The 21,188-nt window shown below is 38.8% G+C and overlaps 1 protein-coding gene across 1 annotated transcript in view; it reads left to right on the top strand.

Moving 5' to 3' along the window:
• The window catches only part of LOC149849227 (alanine--tRNA ligase-like), a 150,274-nt gene that overhangs the window by 58,687 nt on the left and 70,399 nt on the right, over positions 1 to 21,188 (top strand). The window lies entirely within an intron of this gene.

Genomic DNA, 21,188 nt, shown 5'->3' on the forward strand with positions numbered 1-21,188 from the left:
TTACCTTTTCATTCTATCAATAAAAGAGCTTCAAGACCTTTTGATACTATTTGTTCTGATGTTTGGGGGCCTGCTCCAGTTGCTTCCATATCTGGAACTAGATATTATCTTTTATTTGTTGACAGTTATTCTCGCTATTCTTGGATATTTTTCATGAAACACAAATCTGAGACTTTCAAGTTGTTCTGAAACTTCCATTCCTTTGTCAAAAACCAATTTTCTGAAAACATCTTAAGTTTTCAATGTGACGGAGGAGGTGAATTTTCTTCCATTGACTTTACTAACTTTCTTCAAAGTAACGGGATAAGGAAAAATGTGTCTTGCCCACACACACCTCAGCAGAATGAGATTGCTGAAAGGAAGCATCACGATATTGTTGAGAGTGCGATGAGCATGATGCATGACAGTAGTCTTCCGATCACTTTATGGACATAGGCTTTTCATTCTGCAGTTCATGTGATAAATCGATTGCCCATGACTATTTTGGAAAACAAGTCTCCTTACTTGTCTCTTTTTTGGTGTACATCCCAATTACTATGATTTGCATGTGTTTGGTTGTGTATGCTATGTTCATATTGACAGTTCAATGAGACATAAGTTTCAGGACAAGGCCCTGAAGTGCAGGTTTGTGGGTTATGCTGATGACTATAAAGGGTACATGTGCTATGATCCGGTGAGGAAGCACATCAAAATATCAAGAAATGTCATCTTCGATGAATTAAATTTTGATTGTCGATGTACTAGTTCTTCAGAATCAAAACCTAAAGTTGAGGCTTATTATCCTTGGTTGAATTATGAACTTCTCTCAGGAGCTAGTGATGTTTGCTCGAACTGCACTCAAAAGGATAAGAAACCTGTGTCTACTGATGAAATGATTGCCCATGAAAATACAGACCCAACCTTGAATCCAGAAAGGTATAAAGGCCTCGTCTACACTCGGCGAGAAAGAGAGCCGCCCACCATAGTTAATTCGGATATGGACGCATCCTCTACATCCAACATCGTTGATACTAGAAGATCCACACGTTCTCGCCATCCAATTGAAAGGTGGGTCAGTTATGAAAATTTCTCATTAGATTTTCAACTCTTTCTAACAGCCTTGAATAAAGAAGATGAACCCACAACGTTCTCTCAATTATCAAATTCCAGAAGATGGATTGAAACAATGAATGAGGAGATCGAAGCTCTACATGAATGTGGTACGTGGGATGTCGTATCAAGACCACCTGACAGAAACGTTGTTGGTTCGAAATGGGTGTACAAAATAAAGTGTAAACCAGATGAGACTATAGAGCGATACAAGGCGAGACTTGTAGCCAAAGGCTTTACACAGGAGCAAGGACAAGATTATGATGAAACCTTTAGTCCAGTGGTGAGGATGGGGACAATCAGAGTCATACTTTCTTTAGCTATTGAACATCAATGGACTATTAGCCAACTTGATGTGAAAAATGCTTTTCTTCATGGAGATTTGAGAGAAGAAGTATACATAGAACAACCCATTGGTTACGTAGAAGGCAATCCTACAAAATATGTCTGCAGATTAAAAATGGCGATATATGGATTGAAGCAGGCATCTCGATCTTGGTTCGACAACTTTTCTCTTGAAATACAAAAATATGGTTTTAAGAAATCTCTTCTTGACCACTCCTTATTTATATTTAAGAACCAAGACACAATTACCCTGTTGTTGATATATGTAGATGATATCATCATCATTGGTAATTCCAATAAGCACATTGAAGAAGTCAAACATCTCTTGAATCAGAGGTTCAAAATGAAGGACCTTGGCAAACTACGATACTTTCTTAGAGTTGAAGTCGACAGTACTTCTGAAGAGATGACTCTCACTCAACATAAGTATACCATTGATGTTCTCAATAAAGCGGGTATGAAAGACTGCAAGCCCTTGAGCACTCCTAGCGTTCTTCATCAAAAGCTTAGCTCTCAAGATGGAGATCCATTTGATAATCCCACACAGTACCGTAGCATAGTGGGTATGTTACAATACCTCACTTTTACTCGCACTGATATAGTCTACTCGGTGAATCAAGTTTCTCAGTTTATGCATGCACCATGTGAAGGGCATATGGAAGCAGTTAAACAGATACTTCGATATCTGAAGGGAACGGTTGGGGATGGCCTCATATATAAGCGAAAGATAAATGGGCAAAATGCACATGAAATCACTGTTTATTCTGATGCGGACTGGGCAGGAGACCCAGATGAACGCAGATCAGTATCCGACTATTGTGTGTTTGTTGGGATGAATTTGGTTTCTTGGAGTCGTAAGAAACAAAAGGTTGTTGCCAGATCCAATACAGAGGCTGAATACAGGTCAATGACAGCCGCCACTGCTGAGGCTACTTGGATTAAACACCTACTGACAGAAGTAGGAGAATCTATCTCTCGATCACTTCTTCTGTGTGACAACCAGAGTGCCATTAGTATGTCCTTTAATCCAATCCATCACAGTCGTGCCAAACATATTGAAATAGACCAACATTTTGTGAGACAAAAGGTAGAAGAGAAAGAGATTGAGCCTGAATTTGTACGAACTACAGATCAAGTGGCGGATATATTTATAAAAGGATTGACAAAAGACAGATTTTGGATGTTAAAAGGCAAGTTGTTCATGGTTCAAGATCATGCACAACTTGAGGGGGGGGGGGGGGGGTGAAAAGAAGAAGTGTTTTCCCTTGTTACGGGTCATGGATCTGGAGAACCAGACCCGTGACATTAACTTCTTATTAATGGCATTGTGTAATATAATTTATTGTAATGAGGGTACTTTAGTACCCTAATTTTTGTAACAACATGTTAATATAAGCAAGTTTACACAGCAGCCGACCCTTAGATAATAGAATATCGATTTTTTTCCCAGCTTCTCTCTCCCTTTCTCTATCTCTCTCTGTTTCTCAGCTCTCACGCGTGGAACGACCTGGAGATTGAAAATCTAACAATGTTATCATCTTGATTTGAATGAAATTTGAGATCAATGAATGAATGCAAAAGAAATTTTTTGAAAAATATTGCCATTGCATGCATTTATGATAAATCAATGAAGATGGAGATCAACCTTCTAAAATGGTATTTGAATCCCAGAAATCCCGAAAAGAATCTCCAAATATCTCAAGAATACACACCTCACATAAAAATAAATATATTTTTAAAAAAAATTTCATCAAGTGTTTTTAAGCATGTTTATAAAGAGACTTAAAGTCTCTATATATACACAAGGAACACTAGTTAGTGAGCTTCTAACAACTAGTTAACTAGCGTTTGGAAGCTCTTTAACAACACTTAAAACCCAACGGCTATCTAAGACTAGTCATATTGCAAAAGTACCCTTGTTAAAAAAGGGAACAAAACACATAAAATAATTACAGATAAATACAGAAAAAATACAAGATAAAAATACTTATATACAATCAATGCATATTAAGGATCAATTTACCAAAATACCCCTAAGACCAAAATGACCAAAAAACGCCTAGATTCTAGCACTCTCTCTCAAACTTATAGTTGAACAATCAAAAGTTTGTTAAGCAAGAAGTGAAAGCATGGATCCAACAGAACTTTAATGAAGAAATTTGCCAATTGACAGTTAGAAGTAACATAGGGAATTGATATAATGTTATTAGAAAACATCTTTGTTTGTTTAGTGCGTTCGTGAAAAGTGTGGTTGCTCGCTGTGTAAATGGAACACTTGTTATCACAACACAACTTTGCTTGTTCAATTATATGCACTCATATATGCAAGAAGCCTCCTTAGCCACACAGTCTCTAAATTAGTAATTGCCATTGCTCTATATTATGTTTTTGTTGACGAAAGTGACACTGCTGCTACAAAATGAGTGAGTTACCTAAAAACACACAAAAACCAGCTGTTGAGCGTCTATTATTTAGGCCCCACCTCAATCTGAATCAATATGACCAATTAATTCTAAAAATGAATACGACAAAATAGCTCTTTAGTAATAGTTCCCTTGAGGTATCTAATTATCCTCAAAATGACACTCCTATGCACAAATGTGGGTGCATGTTGAAATTGACTGACAATATGCATTGTGTGTGTAATGTTTTGTCTCGTGTTGGTAAGATAAGTGTGAGCTTCAACCAACTAACAATAGGGAGTAGGATCTTTTAGGGGTGTCCCTTCATCAATCTTCATCTTCATATTCATGATTTCTGGTGTATCAACATGCTTTGGCAACCTCTATGCGAAGAAAATATCTAAGATGACCAATGTCAGTCATTTCAAATTAATCTCGAAGATCAGACTTGATATTTCCTATTCCCTTTTTGTTACTTCCTGTGATGATCATTTCATCAACATATAATAACAAAATCACATTACCTGCAAGAGAATCCATAGTGAAAATAGTAGTGTTAGTATAACAAGAATTAAAACTAGAATTGAACATGAATTGTCTAAATCTATTGTTTTAAACCATATGAAGCTTTTTGAAGGCGAAGTACATTACCATTAAGAATAACATAACCAAGAGGGGGATCCATGTACACTTCCTCTTGCAAGTCCTCATTCAAAAGGGAATTCTTGATGTCCATTTGTTGATAGACCACCTATTAATGGATGCGATAACAATAAGGGTTCTAATCAATGTTGTATTATACCATATCATACCATACAATTAGCATTTTTGATGAGTGTGTATCTTATTTGTATTGGTTGTATTGTACGATACAACCTTGTATTGTACGATACAAGTGTAACACACTTTAAAAGGATGCAGGTTAACTTTTTTTATTTTGGGTTTTAAAGACCTCTTGAGGGTCGACTTCCTTATTTTTGTAAAGTCCATTAGAGGAGAACCCATACACCCTAGGAGTCGTGACAATGATTTAGGAGCCGATCCATGCACAAAGAAGAGGATTTTTGCAATCTGCTCACGTAAGAGTGCATTTTCACCATTTATCTACTCAAGGAAGTGAGATAAGGTAAAAAATTATCATTCTTTACTGCATTTGTGTATGATTGAAGTTGGAGGGTAAACTTCTTTCTTTTTTTGATGTTTTTAGAAGATATTCATTCATTTTTACCCTTAACTCTATTTTTTGTGCTCTTAAAACTCAAAATATGTACCTAAGTGTGTTATTGAGCATTGTTTTACATATTTGTGGTGATTAGATTTATTAATTCGTGCCCTAAGAGGTATGCCTCTCAAAGGACCCCACATTGAAATATTGTACACTGACTTGGGGTACCGATTGAAAGGAGTAGTGAAGTGTAACTTTTGTGGTTTTGTAATGCACGGTGGATCGTATAAATTTAAATGCGATGTTGTGGGGTATAGAAACTCATTTTGAAATTATGTATCCATCACATTCTTATTGATATTCGTGTTGAGCTTCTTATTAGTCTTATCGAAGATGGTAAAAAAATGCATGAGAACGTGCAACAATTGCTGGAGTGAAATACCCAGAGGTGGTCCTTGATTCAGAAGATGAAGATTAACCACCATCACCTTAGGCTATTGAACATTTCAATAAACAAAGAAAATCATTGAGTTGAAGTTGATACTAAACATGACTTTTATATATAGTCATAGACATCTTTTTATAGTCATGCTCACGATCTTGGAGACTTCTCCATTCCTTTTCATGAGATAAATCGTGACTTCATGCGCAAGATTCAAAAGAAAGAAATTGCAGAGGCTTTGAAGAAAATGAAATCAAGAAGGGTAGTTGGCCCAGATGGTATACCTATCGAGGCTTGGAAATGCTTGGGAGAGAAAGGTTTAGAATGGTTGACAAATCTTTTTAACTTGATTTGGCGAACAAATAAGATGCCTAATGAGTGGAGGAAGAGTACTTTGGTGCCTTTATATAAGAATACGGGTGATATACAAGATTGCACAAACTATCGTGGTATAAAACTCATGAGTCATACTATGAAACTTTGGGAGAGGGTGATTGAGTCTAGGTTGAGGAAGGTTGTCATGATATCGGAGAATCAATTTGGTTTTATGCCTGGAAGATCAACTATGGAAGCTATACATCTTCTTAGACAACTTATTGAAAGATATAGAGAGAGGAACAAAGATTTACATATGGTTTTTATTGATTTAGAGAAGGCATACGATAGAGTACCTAGGGACGTTCTCTGGTGGACAATGATGAAGAAAGGTGTTTCTCTCAAGTACATTAGTATAATTAAAGATATGTATGAAGGAGTAGTAACCAATGTCCGCACTTGTGGAGGGGTGACAACCAATTTTCTGATAACGGTTGGGTTACATCAAGGATCTGCTTTTAAGCCCTTTCCTATTTGCTATAGTGATGGATGAGCTTACGAGATCAATTCAAGAAAATGTACCGTGGTGTATGTTGTTTGCTGATGATATTGTTTTGATTGATGAGTCTAGAGATGGGGTTAATGCTAAGTTAGAATTATGGAGACAGACATTGGAAGCTAGAGGTTTTAAGTTGAGTAAGAGTAAGACTGAATATATGGAATGTCGGTTTAGTAAGCAACGAAGTAGTGATGAGAGTGTAGTGAAGCTTGGTGAGCAAGAAATACCGGTGAATGATTATTTCAAATATTTGGGATCCATCATTCAAAAGTATGGAGAAATTGATGGAGATGTAAATCATAGGATAAAGGTTGGGTGGATGAAATGGAAAAGTGCAACTGGAGTGCTGTGCGATCATAGAATGCCATTGTGGTTGAAGGGAAAGTTTTATAGGACGACTATTAGACCCGCTTTACTATATGGTACAAAATGTTGGGCTGCCAAGAGACATCATATTCAAAAAATGAGTGTAGCTGAGATGCGGATGCTTAGATGGATGTGTGGAAATACAATAAAAGATAAGATTCGGAACGAGGATTTACGTAAGAAGGTAGGTGTTGCACCCATTGAAAATAAGATGCGAGAGAATCGTTTACGGTGGTTTGGACATATTCGGCGAAGGCCTAATGATGCTCCAGTTAGAAGGTTGGAGAAATGGGAAAATATATTAGTTAAAAGAGGTCGGGGTAGGCCTAGGAAGACTTGGATGGAGATGATAGGAAAGAATATGAATGCTTTGAACCTCACCGAGGATATGACATTGGATAGAAATGATTGGAGGAAAAGGATTCATGTGGAAGACCCAAAATGATTTTCTTTTTTGGTTCATATCGCTGACCCCAATTGTTTTGGGATGAAGGCGTAGTTGTTGTTGTTGTTGTATAGACATCTTTTTATAACTAAAAATTATAACTTTAACTTTTGTGATGAGTTATGAATTGAAAACCTTGTCTTTTGAATGTAGTGATATTTTGTATCAAGCGATTGTACTTATGGTGATTAGATTTATTAATAGCTCGACGTCCCCAACCTGGTGTTGCATCAATGTAATGATATTGTGAGGTTCTTGAAGGTCATATAGGGTATGTTACTTTGAGATGCAGGTTTTGTCATTCAGTATTACATGGGGGCTCAAATTGAATGAAAAAGCACATTATAGCGGTTGGTGGAAACACACCACGATGTCCATTGGCTACAAATGAAGCACAAACTTAGATTCATGCTGATTTAGAAAAAATAATAAATATGAGTATTAGATTAAGGGAGCGAGAGGCACAAACATTGGCACATGCTTACAAAGTGGCAACACAACCAAATAAAGAACCATAAGGCCCACAACAAGATGCCATATCTGATGTCAAGCGAGAGATGCATGATAGTGAAGATGAGTGATGTTGTTTTGTATCTTTTGTTACAAAATTTGTGTGTAACGAGATCTATATTTAGTTGATTGTGACATGATATGAGACATCTATGTTTAGTTGAATCATCAATGTTTAATGACATATCTATGTTTAGTTACATTTTTCTTGCAATCTATTTGTTTTTTTTAGATTTTTAGAGTTTTTTAGTGAAAAATGCAAATTTTTACGATACGATACAATACAATATGTATCTTGTTTTGATCTTGGCTGATATGGGTTATAATCTGTCACATGGGTGTGGGTGCGACACGGGTGCGGTGCAATTTCAAAAAATTCAGACATGGGGACTCGGCTATATATATATATTAAAAATTATATATATTTTAAATATATATAATTACATATATAACAATAAATTAACACATAATTACATAAAGATTGTAAATTTTAAAGCAAAAATAAAAAAACAATTCTTAACAACACAAACTTACCAAAATATAACACATAAAGAAGTTTGTGAGTGTGATAAACAATAAAACTTATCATAAATCTGCCTCATCGTTTGAATTAGAGGGAAGAACGTGATCAAGGTAGTTCATGTTGAGAGTATGCAAATTATGTTCTCCCTCCAAGTCAAAATCTTTTGGATTTACATCCCAATTCTTGGATGGTCCACAACTGCATCAAAAAATGACTATATTAGTATCTAACTTAAAATTTTGAATACAAATATTTAAATACAAACTTTGAATACAAAGAAAAAAAAGTACTTATACTCTTCTTTGATCCGGCGAGAAATTAATCGTAGATTTGAGTGAACATATACCAAATCCTCTGCTCTTTTACTGGTGAGTTTGTTTCTTTTAATGTTGTTAATTTGAGCATATGTACTCCAATTTCTTTCACAACAAGATGATGTAGCAGGTTGGAATAACAACTTCATTGCAAGACGTTGCAGATTTGGTGTCTCTGATCCATATGTTGCCCACCAATTAAGGGGATCTTCCTCGTCCCTTGCCACAAGTGCCGCTAAAGAATCAAATCTTCCAGTAGAAAACTTGCCAAACTCACTATTTAAAACCTTAAACATGTGAGGATCATTAAAAAGTCTTTCCAAACATATCATTCTATTTCTTGATATCTCAGGATCTTCATTTGGAGAAATACGACCAACACCTGCTGTCAACCATTTTTTTGCATAGTATTTTGGATTGAGAGAGTATGCCATGCAATGCAAAGGTGTATTGCTTTTATCCTATCTTTTCACTAAAACTAAATGTACATGATTGTAAAATTCTAAATCATCAAGTGCAATATGTTTCTTCTTATGTTTAAAAACGATACTTTGAACTTTTTCAATCATATTGTTTCACATTTCATAAATTCTATGAAGCATGGGTACATTTCTGTCAACTTCTCTCAACATTTTTCAAATATGCTCTGTAAATTCAACAAAATATGTAAATTTTATCCCACCAAAAATCATCACAGATGCATTTTTTGATAGCTTGAGCCTTGATATCATCTTCAGTATGATAAAAATCTCAATCTTGATCAGCCACCATCATCATCAATGCATTCTTGAGTTGCTTAATTCTTTTCATCATAACAATAAGAGAAGCAAAACGAGTTTCAGTAACTTTCAGTGACTTGAGATCAGAATGCCTATTAAATATAGAAGGGCATGATGATGGTTTGCAACAAAATTTCTAATATTTCGAACATCATGCTCTATTTCCTCAATCCATAAGTACATTTTATGTGCATGTTCATCATCTTTTGATGGATTGCATATACTCTTAAGTGCCAAATTTAAACCGTGTGCTGCACAGAGAGTCCAAAAAACATATGAATATGTATATCTTCATTTGCCAAATTCATTCCTGCATGACTGCAAACTGGAGCATTGTCAGTAATGATTGGACCACACTTTCTTCACCCACTTCTTTTATCACTTCGATAAATACTCTTTTTAAATATTCAACATCTTTGTACTCTCTAGATGCATCAACAGTCTTCAAAAAGATTGACCCATTAAGTGAGTAAGGATTGGAGTTTATCAGTGGTCGCCTTTGTATATCAGTCCACCCATCAGAAACAATCGACACTCGATGTCGTTTTCATGCAATTTTTTGGGTCTCTAACAAGTCTTCAATTTTATTTTTTTCCTCTGCAAGAATGATTGTTCTTAGTTTTTTTGAACTAGGAGGCACATAACCACTCAAATTACAATTAGCCAAAGATGTAATCATATCTTTCCAGTATGGACTTCTAGCTACATTAAAAGGAATTGAGCTTGAGTAAAAGAATCGACCAATCTTTTTATCAATTTCTGCTCTTGCCATGTTTTTGAATGACACTTGTATTGTTTTATTGCTTTCTATCTTTCTTTTCTTTAAAAGCTCTTGTATATCACTAGCAATAGAAAAAGGCATATTAATCGAATCGTTTTTGATCTCTGTAATTTTCTTTTTTTCAGTTTCCTCTTGTTCTTTCTTTAATTGCTTTAACATGTCTTTGTCAACCCCAGAACATGGCCTAATTCCTTGATCACGAATATGCAAAGATGTGTTTTCACACGCATATAAGAACCTGACAAAACAATCTTACATAGATTACAATGAAACTGCACGTTCCCACCACCACCACTAGCTTTTATCCCTTTTGTCACAAGCCTCCAAAGTGGTTGAGAAACATCTAATTCAGGGTTAGAACTTGAACCAAATGTATTGACACTACCGCTAGAACTTACCATTATATCTGAAAAGTGAAAACTGAAAAAAAAAAGTAAATAAAATAAAGTTAATAAACACTTCAAAATAATAGTAATAGGAGCTCCAGGTTCGTTCCCCCTATGCAAATCAGGTTTAAAGCAGGCACTCCTCTGCGAGGGAATGATGCAGAGAGGGGGTTCGTTCCCTCTTTGCGAACCAGGTTCGAGACAGGGGGCCTACCCCCTGTTCGACGCAAAAAGGAGGGGCAGGGCAAGCCCCTACTGAACCTTGCCGAGCCCCTCTTCTGCGAGCAGAGGGTGCAGGGAGGGGGAGGGGGGCTGTCGAAAAATAAGAACGAGGCAGGGTCGGAGCCCGTTGCCTCGTTATTTTTTCTGGCAGGGGTGCCAGACAGGTGTAAGAAGGAGTGGGGGAAGGAGGGGGCTCGGCTGACAGGTTGAGCCAAGCCTTGCCCCACCGGACAGAAGGGAAACGAGGACGGCTCAGCCTGTCAGTCGAGCCCCGTCCTTCCCCCACTCCTCCTTCTTGCACCTGCCGGACAAAATGGGAAATGATCAGGGGCCGAGCCCCTCCTCTGTGAATCGGAGGCATAGGGGCCCCTCTTCTCCGAGCAGAGGGTGAAGGGAGGGGGGGGTGCCGAAAAATGAGAAGGCAGGGGCGGAGCACCCTGCCTCATTTTTTTTCGGCAGGGGGCGGAGGCAAGGGGCTCCGCCACCCTCCGAAAAATAAGGAGGAAGGGGGATCCCCCTCCTTCCCCCACTCGGCCCCTCCTCGTTTCCCTTCTGTCCGATGGGGCAAGGCTCAACCTGTCAGCCGAGCCCCCTCCTTCCCCCACTCTTCCTGAAACGAGCAGGGGCCGAGCCCCTCCTCTGTGAATCAGAGGCACAGGGGTCCCTCTTCTGCGAGCAGAGGTTGCAGGGAGGGGGGGGGGGTGTCGAAAAATGAGAACGAGGCAGGGGCGGAGCACCCTGCCTCTTTTTTTTTCCAGGCAGGGGGCAGAGGCAAGGGGCTCCGCCACCTGCCGTAAAATAAGGAGGAAGGCGGAGCCCCCTGCCAAACGAAGAGGAGAGAGTGGGAATGGGGGGCATACCTGTTGACGGAGGAAAGGGGGAGACGGTGGTTGGCGTCGCTTGCAGCAACCGTCGTCGGCGTGAGGAAGCTGCAGGGGATGGGGGGAGGCAAAATCGACATGGTAAGCCCCTCCCTCTGTCGTAAACCCCTTTTAGGGTTCGAGATGAAGTTTGGATCAGGGTCAGGTCCGGACCCGACCCAGGTCCAAAACATATTTCAAAAATGGACATTTTTGGACTCGGTCAACGTTGACCGAGTGCAAAACGAGGACGGACTCACCTCGACTCGTTGACCGAGTCCGACTCGGCGTTGATCGAGTCCAGGCCGTGTCCGTGTCCGCACCCGTGTCGGGGCATGTCGACTCGGGTGCGGCGCCTTCCTAGCCGAGTCCGTGTGACATAGGTTATAATGCACTTTTTACAAGCTTGATTCTAATAATGATCATTCTGATTACTAGGGTAAAAGTTTTATCATAATCTATTCCATATTTCTGAGTACCCCTTGGCAACTAATCTAACTTTATATATTTCTAGGCTCCCATCACACTTTGTTTTTATCTTGTACATCTATATACCTCTATACACCCTGAGGCTTTCTTTCCCATAGGAAGTTTTGAATATCCTAGGTTTTTGACTTTTATAAGGCCTCTAGTTCAACTTTCATCACATCAATCCATTTTGGTTGACTCTTGGCTTGGTTGTAAGTTGATGGCTCAAAGTGTGAGCGAATAATTGCTAGACATGCTCTTATATTTGAGAGATGACTCATATGAGACAAATCTATGAGGAGGTCTGGAAATTCTAGTGGATTGTCTAATTTTAACTCTATCATTGCCATCAATCATATATTATTTATCCAGAGCTCACATTATCAACAAAATTGTCATCATCAACAGAAACATGAATTGCTTCAACTTCATCATTCACTTTCGTGTTAGTAAGGAGATAAAAGAGAAAAAAGTATTCATTATCTTTTGCTTTTGCATTCTCGAATTTTGGATTTTCAAAGAATGTTTCATGTTCTAAAAATGTCATATTTGTACACAGAATTTTGGATTTTCAAAGAATGTTTCATGTTCTAAAAACATCATATTTGTAGGCACATAGAGTTTATCATGAGTAAGATCATAACATCTATATTCATTTTGGTCTTCGGCATATCCCAACAAAACACAAGCAATGGCTTTAGAAGAAAGCTTGTTTTTTTTTTAAATAAGTACAAAATTTTGCAACAAAAATTCTAAGTCTAAAATATTCATGTGCCATTTCAAAAAGTTTTTAAACTGAAGATATTTTTAAGTGATATGGAAGTCATTATGTTTTTAAGATAAACTGCTGTAAGGGCAGCTTCAACCCCGAAATGTTTAGGGACATCGTTTGGAATCAAAGGGGTTCTTGTGGTTTAATTAATATGCCATAGTTTTCGTTTGGCCAAACCATTTTGTTGAACATGTCCTTTGATAGGTAGTTCCATTAGAGACAATAAACATTTTAAAATCATTGGATAAATATTCTCCCCATGAATTTAAGCGAAGAATAACAATATTGGTTTGGAAGCGTGTTCTAATAAGATTATACAAAAATTTAAAAACATTAAATACCCCCGTCCTTATGCTTAAGAAAATAGATCCATATTTACCTAGAGTTATCATCCACAAATATAACATAGTAAACAAATCTTCCTTTGGAGGGAATAAGAGCATGACCCCAAGCATCCGTATGCACAAATTTAAATGGTTTGGAAGACAAAATTTCGAGGCCCAAAAGAAAGAGTTTTCATTTTTACCAAGACATAATCTTCATAAGTATATTCTTTTGCATCACAAATTTTTTTCAAAGGAAAAGACTGAACTTGGATATATTAGGATGGCCTAATCTCTTGCGCTACAAAGATATCTCACGATTTTGGTCTACAAAATTGCATGAGATTTACAAATAGGCAAATGTAAAAAAAATTCATGTGATATAATCCTCCTTCTCTATGGCCTTCCACAATCAGCTCTCTTGTTTGGCGATCCTGCACCCAACATCAAATTAGTGAGAATAAGACATTACATCCATGATAAAAAATGCGTGAAACTGAAAAAAAATTTAGGTTTAATTTGGGAACATAACTAACTTGAGGAACACTAAAACCTTTTGAGTTTTCAAAATTGTTAATTTTTTTTTTATTCTTTTGTCATCAAGAAAAGTGCCATCCCTAGTAGAAACACATTTTTCACTTGATATAGTGCCACAGTCAGATAAAAAAGATAGATTTGGGGTCATATAAAAAGATGCTCCAGAATCCATAAGCCAAGTAGACATACTTAGAGTTGAAGAGATAGCCGTCATGACACCTGATATTGGAGGTGTTCCTTTCAAAAAGGTTGCAAGGCCTCTGCGAGTTGTGCTATAGACATTCCTCGAATGTCTTCAGGAGTCTCATTGTTTGTTGTTGCCACTTTATTTCTTTTGAGCTTGGGATACTCATTCTTGAAATGTTGGGGTTCTTTGCAATAGTGGCAAACAAAAGAATCTTTCTTTGCTCCTCCTTGATTAGGATGAGGTGAGGAGATATATAATATTTTATAGTTTCTCAGGTTTGTCCATGGCATGAACACAATAATTTTTGGAGTCGAGCACATCTTTCAACTGAGTCTCTGACATGCTCAATTTGGTAAAATCTCATGTAATGAAGGGACATTGCTCCTATGCAATGTATTTGATTGACACTGTAACGCCCCAAAAATTTCCACTTGTGCTTTTGAAAACATTAGTAACAACCCTTTTGTAAAATTTCGAAAATATCAGCGGAAGCAATTTAGAGAAGGAAAAAAGTGGATGAATTCTGGATACGTTAGCTCGAAGACCAATCATCAAACAATTTCTCAGAGTAATAAGTAACAAAAACAATCATTTATTAATAGACTTTGTGGTTTAACAAATAACAATTTTTCTACAATCATCCCAACAAAATCCCCAAACTCTGAGCCAAGACGCCAGCAGAAAGAAGGAAGGCTTGAGTCACGTTGCATCACGCCATCGACTACCCGAAAAAAAAATCCTACTCCTCACCTGGCCATGAAATGGGTCGGTTTTGTGACAAACTAGTAGGGTGCACAAGTAAACAATGTAGAATATAGCAAGATATGCATGAGATAAGCAATATTTCATTACGGAAAGTGACAGTAATAACAAGTGTAACTAGGAAATAAGAGACTTAAGTCTAATATAGCATTTCATCATGATTATCACTATACTACACAAGGCACACATCATAGGCAGAAACAACAACTAATGTAAATCTACAACTATGATGAGCAAGATACCAATTAAGTTCTGATATGTAACTGGCCTGTGGGTACGCACAAACGCGAAACGTAGAAACAATCGAGACCGATCCGGGGGTCCATTATGTCAAGTGTTTTTCTTATTAACCCAGATGGCTGACTGAGTCAGCTCCTAAGGGGACGGTCAATAATCGAGAGAGTAAATTTCCAAAGGCATTCGTGGCCCATGGATGCATCCAACTTCTGCAGAAGTACCTGAGAGTTACCACCTTGGATAATTTATGGTAATCCCAATTTCCCTAACTCCGATGTCTGGGGAAGCTGGGTCTTTTGCTCGTGGAGGTGGTTAACAACCTGTTCATCGGAGTTTTTTGTACCATCCATCCTCTCCCTTGATGAACCGTGAGGTCGAAAGGGCACAACAGAGGTTTCTTAACCACCGCCCCAATCTCCATGCTCTAGTCTATCAATCCACTTGAGCATCTTGCCTGTGAAGGCGAAAAGTCACCATGTATGTGATCTCAATAATCTGCTGTAAGGATAATTCGAGGTTGCCACAACCTCTTTATCCTAACATCGTAACACCAAAGTGACGTACTTGTCCAAAAGTACGATCGTACCCGTCTAAAGGTACGACTACGATGAAAGGGGAAACAATTACTATATTGCAATTTATTTGGTTTAAATCTACATGTTTTGTTCTTGTTTGCTCATGAAGGCGTACATCATTATTCTTATATGCTTCAATCAAGTGCTTAAAACACGTTTCGAAGTACTCATCGACCTCACATCCTACTCATCGTAGTATACAAGCACTACCTATCTAGAGGTCCGACTACAATGGTAGGGCACGGGTTTCTCGAGAGACAACCCAACACAGTATGGCATAATATATGCGAGCAAGCTAGTTTTCTGACCCAAGAACACAAAGTACAAAGAGTTATAACTAGCAACTTACAGAGAGACATTTGCTTTATATTTATGCTTTTGAGCTCGATACGTCAAGCCTTGCACCAAGAAGGCCCTTTCATTGACACTACTGTGCCTATACTCAATTTCGCACTTCTTTCCAATGGTTAAGAAGTATTGGATGTGCAATTGCGCACCCTACGAGGCTTGCTCGAGGGCGGCACTCAAAACAAGGTGTGTGCAAAATTGAGCATCCATAGTGCGATAACAATAGCTAACGAGTACAAGAAAGCAATAACGACAAAGTAACATAGTACTAGCTCTTGCATGCAGGATATAAGGAAAACACTAAGATCTTAGCAAGTCTGAGACAAACAGGAATAAGTCATACTTTTCTATAAAGATATGCAATATCTCAGAATCCAAACATTTTCTTAAGTCTTCATGCTATTTTTCCCCTACCTCGGAATGTTGTGTAGCTGCGTGCGTCTACGAGTGTAGATGATACGCGGGTCGGGCCGCAGAGCACGAACGGGACCCGTTGCGTAAGTCTGCAAGAGTGTGAAATATTCAATTATGCTATATAATTAATAGTGCGACGAGGGCATGAGTAGGATCCTTACCTAACGAGTAAGCCTAGGCAACAAAGGTATCACTCATGCTGGCTTGCTAAAAGAACCGAGGATTGCAGGGGCTCAACCCCCGTGGATCCACAAGGGTAGGTTTAGGCGATAGGGGACCTCAACTCCTTCCTGACCGAACAACAAATGGCAGGGGCCCTGGCCCCTGCCTGATGAAACAAGGAATGGCAGGGGCCTCGGCCCCTGCCTGACAAAGCAACGACGACAAAAGAGAATAAAAATAAGTAACATGGCCTAAAAGAAAGGGGAGGGATGGGCAGAGGTTGTCGGACCTCTGTCGGTCCTCCGACAAGCATAGGGGAGAGGGGGAAGGACTGACAGAGGTTACCGGACCTCTGTCGGTCCTCCGACAAACATAGGGAGGGAGAGAAGACATCAGAGGGGGGGGGGGAAGGGGTCGCCGACCCACCAGCAAAAAGGAGAGAGAGGGAAGGTACGACAGGAGCTATCGGGCTCTCGTCGGCCTTTCGACAGACTCCTAGGAGGAGGCAGGGTCCATCGATACCCTGTCTCCCCTCCGACGCACCCAGGGAGGGCACGACAAAGGCCAACAACCACCCGCACAACCTGAGGGAGGCTGAAAAGAAGTCGTTATTGTGTCTGTGTAGGACCGGACCCAACTTCTGTACCGGATCAGATCCAGATCCAAACATAGTGTTGTAATTTTGTTTGTTATTAAAGGGTATTTTTGTACCCTAAAAGTATGTGTTAGTTAAATACTCATGCCCTAATACAATGAGAACACACTGAACACTTTAACATGTTATTTTTTCTACAACTTCTTTCCCAATATCGTGTTTCTCCTTCCTTGCACATGTGAACCTGGAGATCATCGTATTTTAACAGGTATGACATGTAGGTAAAATCTACGTGCGACATTGTCACTCGTGGTTGTACTAACCTGCCTTCTCCAAGGTAGACCAAAATAGTGTGAACGAGTTACAGTGTATTTTCTTTCTTTCTTAATGTGATTAACAGTTTGTGTACCTCGATTCATTAGGCAGACAAGGCTCAATAGCCCAAGCCCTCTTAGGGCTATGGTCATGTCCTGACGTCGTTATTTATCTAACCCATCCACGTTGCTATGGTGCCTTTAGCCCATGTGAGCATTTTGCCGATGAAAGCGAGAGAACAAAACAAAGTGTAGATGTATACATGTATTATGGTACGTCCTTGCACACTTTGTGGGTTCTTGATAGACCCAAGCTCATATTCGAGCTATCAAATATATATATATATATATATAGTTCACAGGCACTACTGAGAATAATATTAATAGTGCAAGCATGTATCATATGCATCGAACATCATTAAACATCATGATTCACATTCAAAACATACATCATTTCATGGCATCATCAATCATGCATTTGTAGCATACATCATTCATGGCATACATTCAACTTCATGAATATATATATATATATATATATATATATATTTGAAAACAAATACTGACACTATATAGGGATGACAATGGACCGGGGCGGGGGCGGAGGACAAGGTCTCCACCCCCGCCCGGTCTCAAAATCCGGACCTCCAACCTCCACCCCCGCCTCCATCCCCGCACGGGTTTGGATTTTAACCTCCACCCCCGCCTCCATCCCCGTTTCATGTCCTCCATCCGCGGTCCAAATGAGGGGCGAGGCGGGGCCCTGTTTCCCCTCGGTCCATTGCCATCCCCTACAAGGATTTGGGACGGAGCAAGGCGGGGATCGGGATGGGGACAGGGACGGGGCGGGGGAAAGCGTAAGTCCATCCCCGCCTCCATCCCTGCACGTGTTTTGATTTTAACCTTCATCCCCGCCTCCATCCCTGTTTCATGTCCTTCATCCCCGGTCCACTGCCATCCCCGGTCCTTCAAACGGGGCGAAGCAGGGCGGGGCCCTATTTCCCCCTGGTCCACTGCCGTCCCTAACACTATATATATTTATTTTCTCTTCTTTTACTTCTCTTTTTTTTTCTTGAAATATGCTCACAAGGGACACCTGTTCAGATCAGGTCTGAACTCACCTGGCTTCAGACCTGGTCTGGACTGAATTGGGTTCAGACCTGGTTTGACCTGATTGGGTTTAGACCTTGTCTGAACCGGCTCGGTTCAGATCTGGTCTGAACTGGCTGGACAGTTCAGGCTTGGTCTGACCTGGCTGTACAGTTCAGACCTGGTCTGATCCGGCTGGGTAAAGACCTGGTCTTAACCAACTGGTGGTTCAGGCCTGATCTGACCCGACTGGGTTCAGACCTGGTTTGAACCGGTTGGATGGCTCATGTTTGGTCTGAGCAAGTCCAGCAGAGGTGATCAGGTTTTATTTTCTCTTTTTTTTTTGAGCCGGCTTCAACACGTGACATGAACACATGACATGGGCGGGTGCTTGAACAAATTTTATCACATATCATGAACCGGTTTTAACACAATAATGATCAGACTTTAAAACCATGCAAGATCAGTTTTGAAAAGCCATTCATGCCTATATTTTGAAACCATAGATGCTTAGATTTTGAAACCATACATGATTAGGTTTCTCACTAGCCCAAATATGTATTTTAAATGAATGGGATACCAACATTGAAATCCAAAACACATGATTTAACCATGAACATGATGAAAAAAAATAGAGAACCATAATCAACATTCTATCTACAACCAATTTAACCATGATCATGAATTAAAAATAGAGAACCAACATTAAGAGTCCAAATACAAGATTTTTAGTCATGAACATGATACAAAAAATAGAGAACCACCATAAAAAAGCTATATAAACCATGATCATGATATAAAAATAGAAGACCAACATTAAGAGTCCAAATACAAGATTTTTAATCTTGAACTTGATAAAGAAAACAGGGAACCACCATGAAAAAAACTATCTACAAGAGATTTAACCATGATCATGATCTAAAAATAGAAAACCATCATTAAAAACCCAAATGCAAGATTTTTAACTATGGACATGATAAAAATATAGAGAACCACCATAAAAAAATTATCTACAGGAGATTTAACCATGATCATGATCTAAAAATAGAAAACCATCATTAGAAGTTCAAATACAAAATTTTTAACCATGAATATTAGCTAAAATGGAAAGTCACTGTAATAAAAATTAGTGAGAGCATCTACAACATGTGTACTGGGGTATTTCCCATGCATATCCATACCCATAGTTACATGTATGTACGGAGGAAGATGAAAAGATCAAGGTATGAACAAACACTATAGATGTAAATTTAACTTACCTTCTTAGAGGAAAATCACCACTAAGGAAAACTAAACACAATAAAACCTCTACCACAAAATTGTGTAGGGTGAAGTCCCACTATGGTACCTCACACTACACTTAAGTGGTTAGAGGTGGAGAGCCAACACCAAATGTCCCACAAGAAATTCAGTGGAGAGAGAGAGAACAAGGAGAGAAAAGAGAGAAGGATTTTAAAAAATCCAAGGAGAGGGAATAATGAGCCTTAACATCTTTTTGAGGTGTATTTATAGGGAAATTTTGAGGTAGAGTGAGATGTGTGGTGGAACACAGATGAGGGGAGATGGAGGGCTAAGATAGAGTCTAGCCCTCCACTCCAAAAACCGAGTTTCATGTTTGACCCCTTTTTTACAAAAATCAAGTATTGCCTTTTTCTAATTTCACAAAAATGGTATGCTACAAAAAGGGACCTAACAGATGCATGCCATATTGGGTTAAGTCTTGGGGAATGGGTAGATCCTTCCTTGAGATTCCAATGAGGGAGGGGACCTTGGGATCCCACAACCCTTCATGGGTTAAGTCTTGGGGAATGGGTAGATCCTACATGGAAAAATGCCCCAACTTCTAGTTGGTCTAATCCCAACTAGAGGCTAACCAAGTTACTAACATATATTATTTTATTCTTTTCAATACTTAGTATTTATTTTTCATAAATCATGTTTCAATTAACCTACATAGTTAATTATTATTTATCCTTGAACTTAGCCACTAACACAATTTATTCAACAACAATTTAATTATTATCCTAAATTGTTAATTAAAATAATCTCTTAATTTAATTATCAATTTAAACATTAATTGCCAACAGTACCTAAGTTAAACCCAGAACTTAGGAATTTTAACACACATCAAAACATACTGATCAATTAAACAAGAGAAATGAAATATTTCGCATTGAACACCGAAAACCTTTGATTAAATTACTGAAATTTTGTGGGTCTTACAGGTTTGCAATCAACTTTCAGCTTCCTTCACATGGGCATCAAGAAGTCCTGAGTTTCCCTTTTTATTTCTCATATTGTTTCTTGACATGCTTCCTTTCTTGGAAAACTTGGTTTTGAGTTCTTAGATAACATCAAAAGCATGAAACTGGGCAGTTATCTCCTTGGACCTTTCAGGTGTTCCCTACATCAGCTTTTTTTTGGGAGATCAAGCTAAGGAAAATTTTATGATAAGAGAGATGTATAACGATGGTGACAAGCAGTCACTAGAGGCGAAATGAAAATTAAGTGACACCTTACATGACAAGGGCGAACCTTGGAGTCCTTATTCAAAACTCTGTCACTAGGCTGGTCGTAGGGTGCACAAGCTCTGGAACTTTCAGTTCTGAATTACACAAAACCATAGTGGAGAGGCTTCAACTACATGCATTGCTTTCATCCCAGAGGTGCCTCCAATTGGATTTTTGCCTCCACCTCATACCTTGACCACTTTTTACCATGTTTGCTCACCAGGGAAGATGGTCATGGGGGGACCAATCAAGATCTCGCTTCCCGATATTGTTACCTTGTTCATCATTTCTCTTTGGCATATCTTGCACATGTTGGGTCTCATATATTAAAATTCATGTTGAAGAACAATTGGGGCACAAGTTCCCTTCAGAAAATCATGCCATGCTACTAC

The sequence above is a fragment of the Nuphar pumila genome, chromosome 1 (genome assembly GCF_984573655.1).
Source record: "Nuphar pumila chromosome 1, dmNupPumi1.hap1.1, whole genome shotgun sequence".
Taxonomy (NCBI): Eukaryota; Viridiplantae; Streptophyta; class Magnoliopsida; order Nymphaeales; family Nymphaeaceae; genus Nuphar; species Nuphar pumila.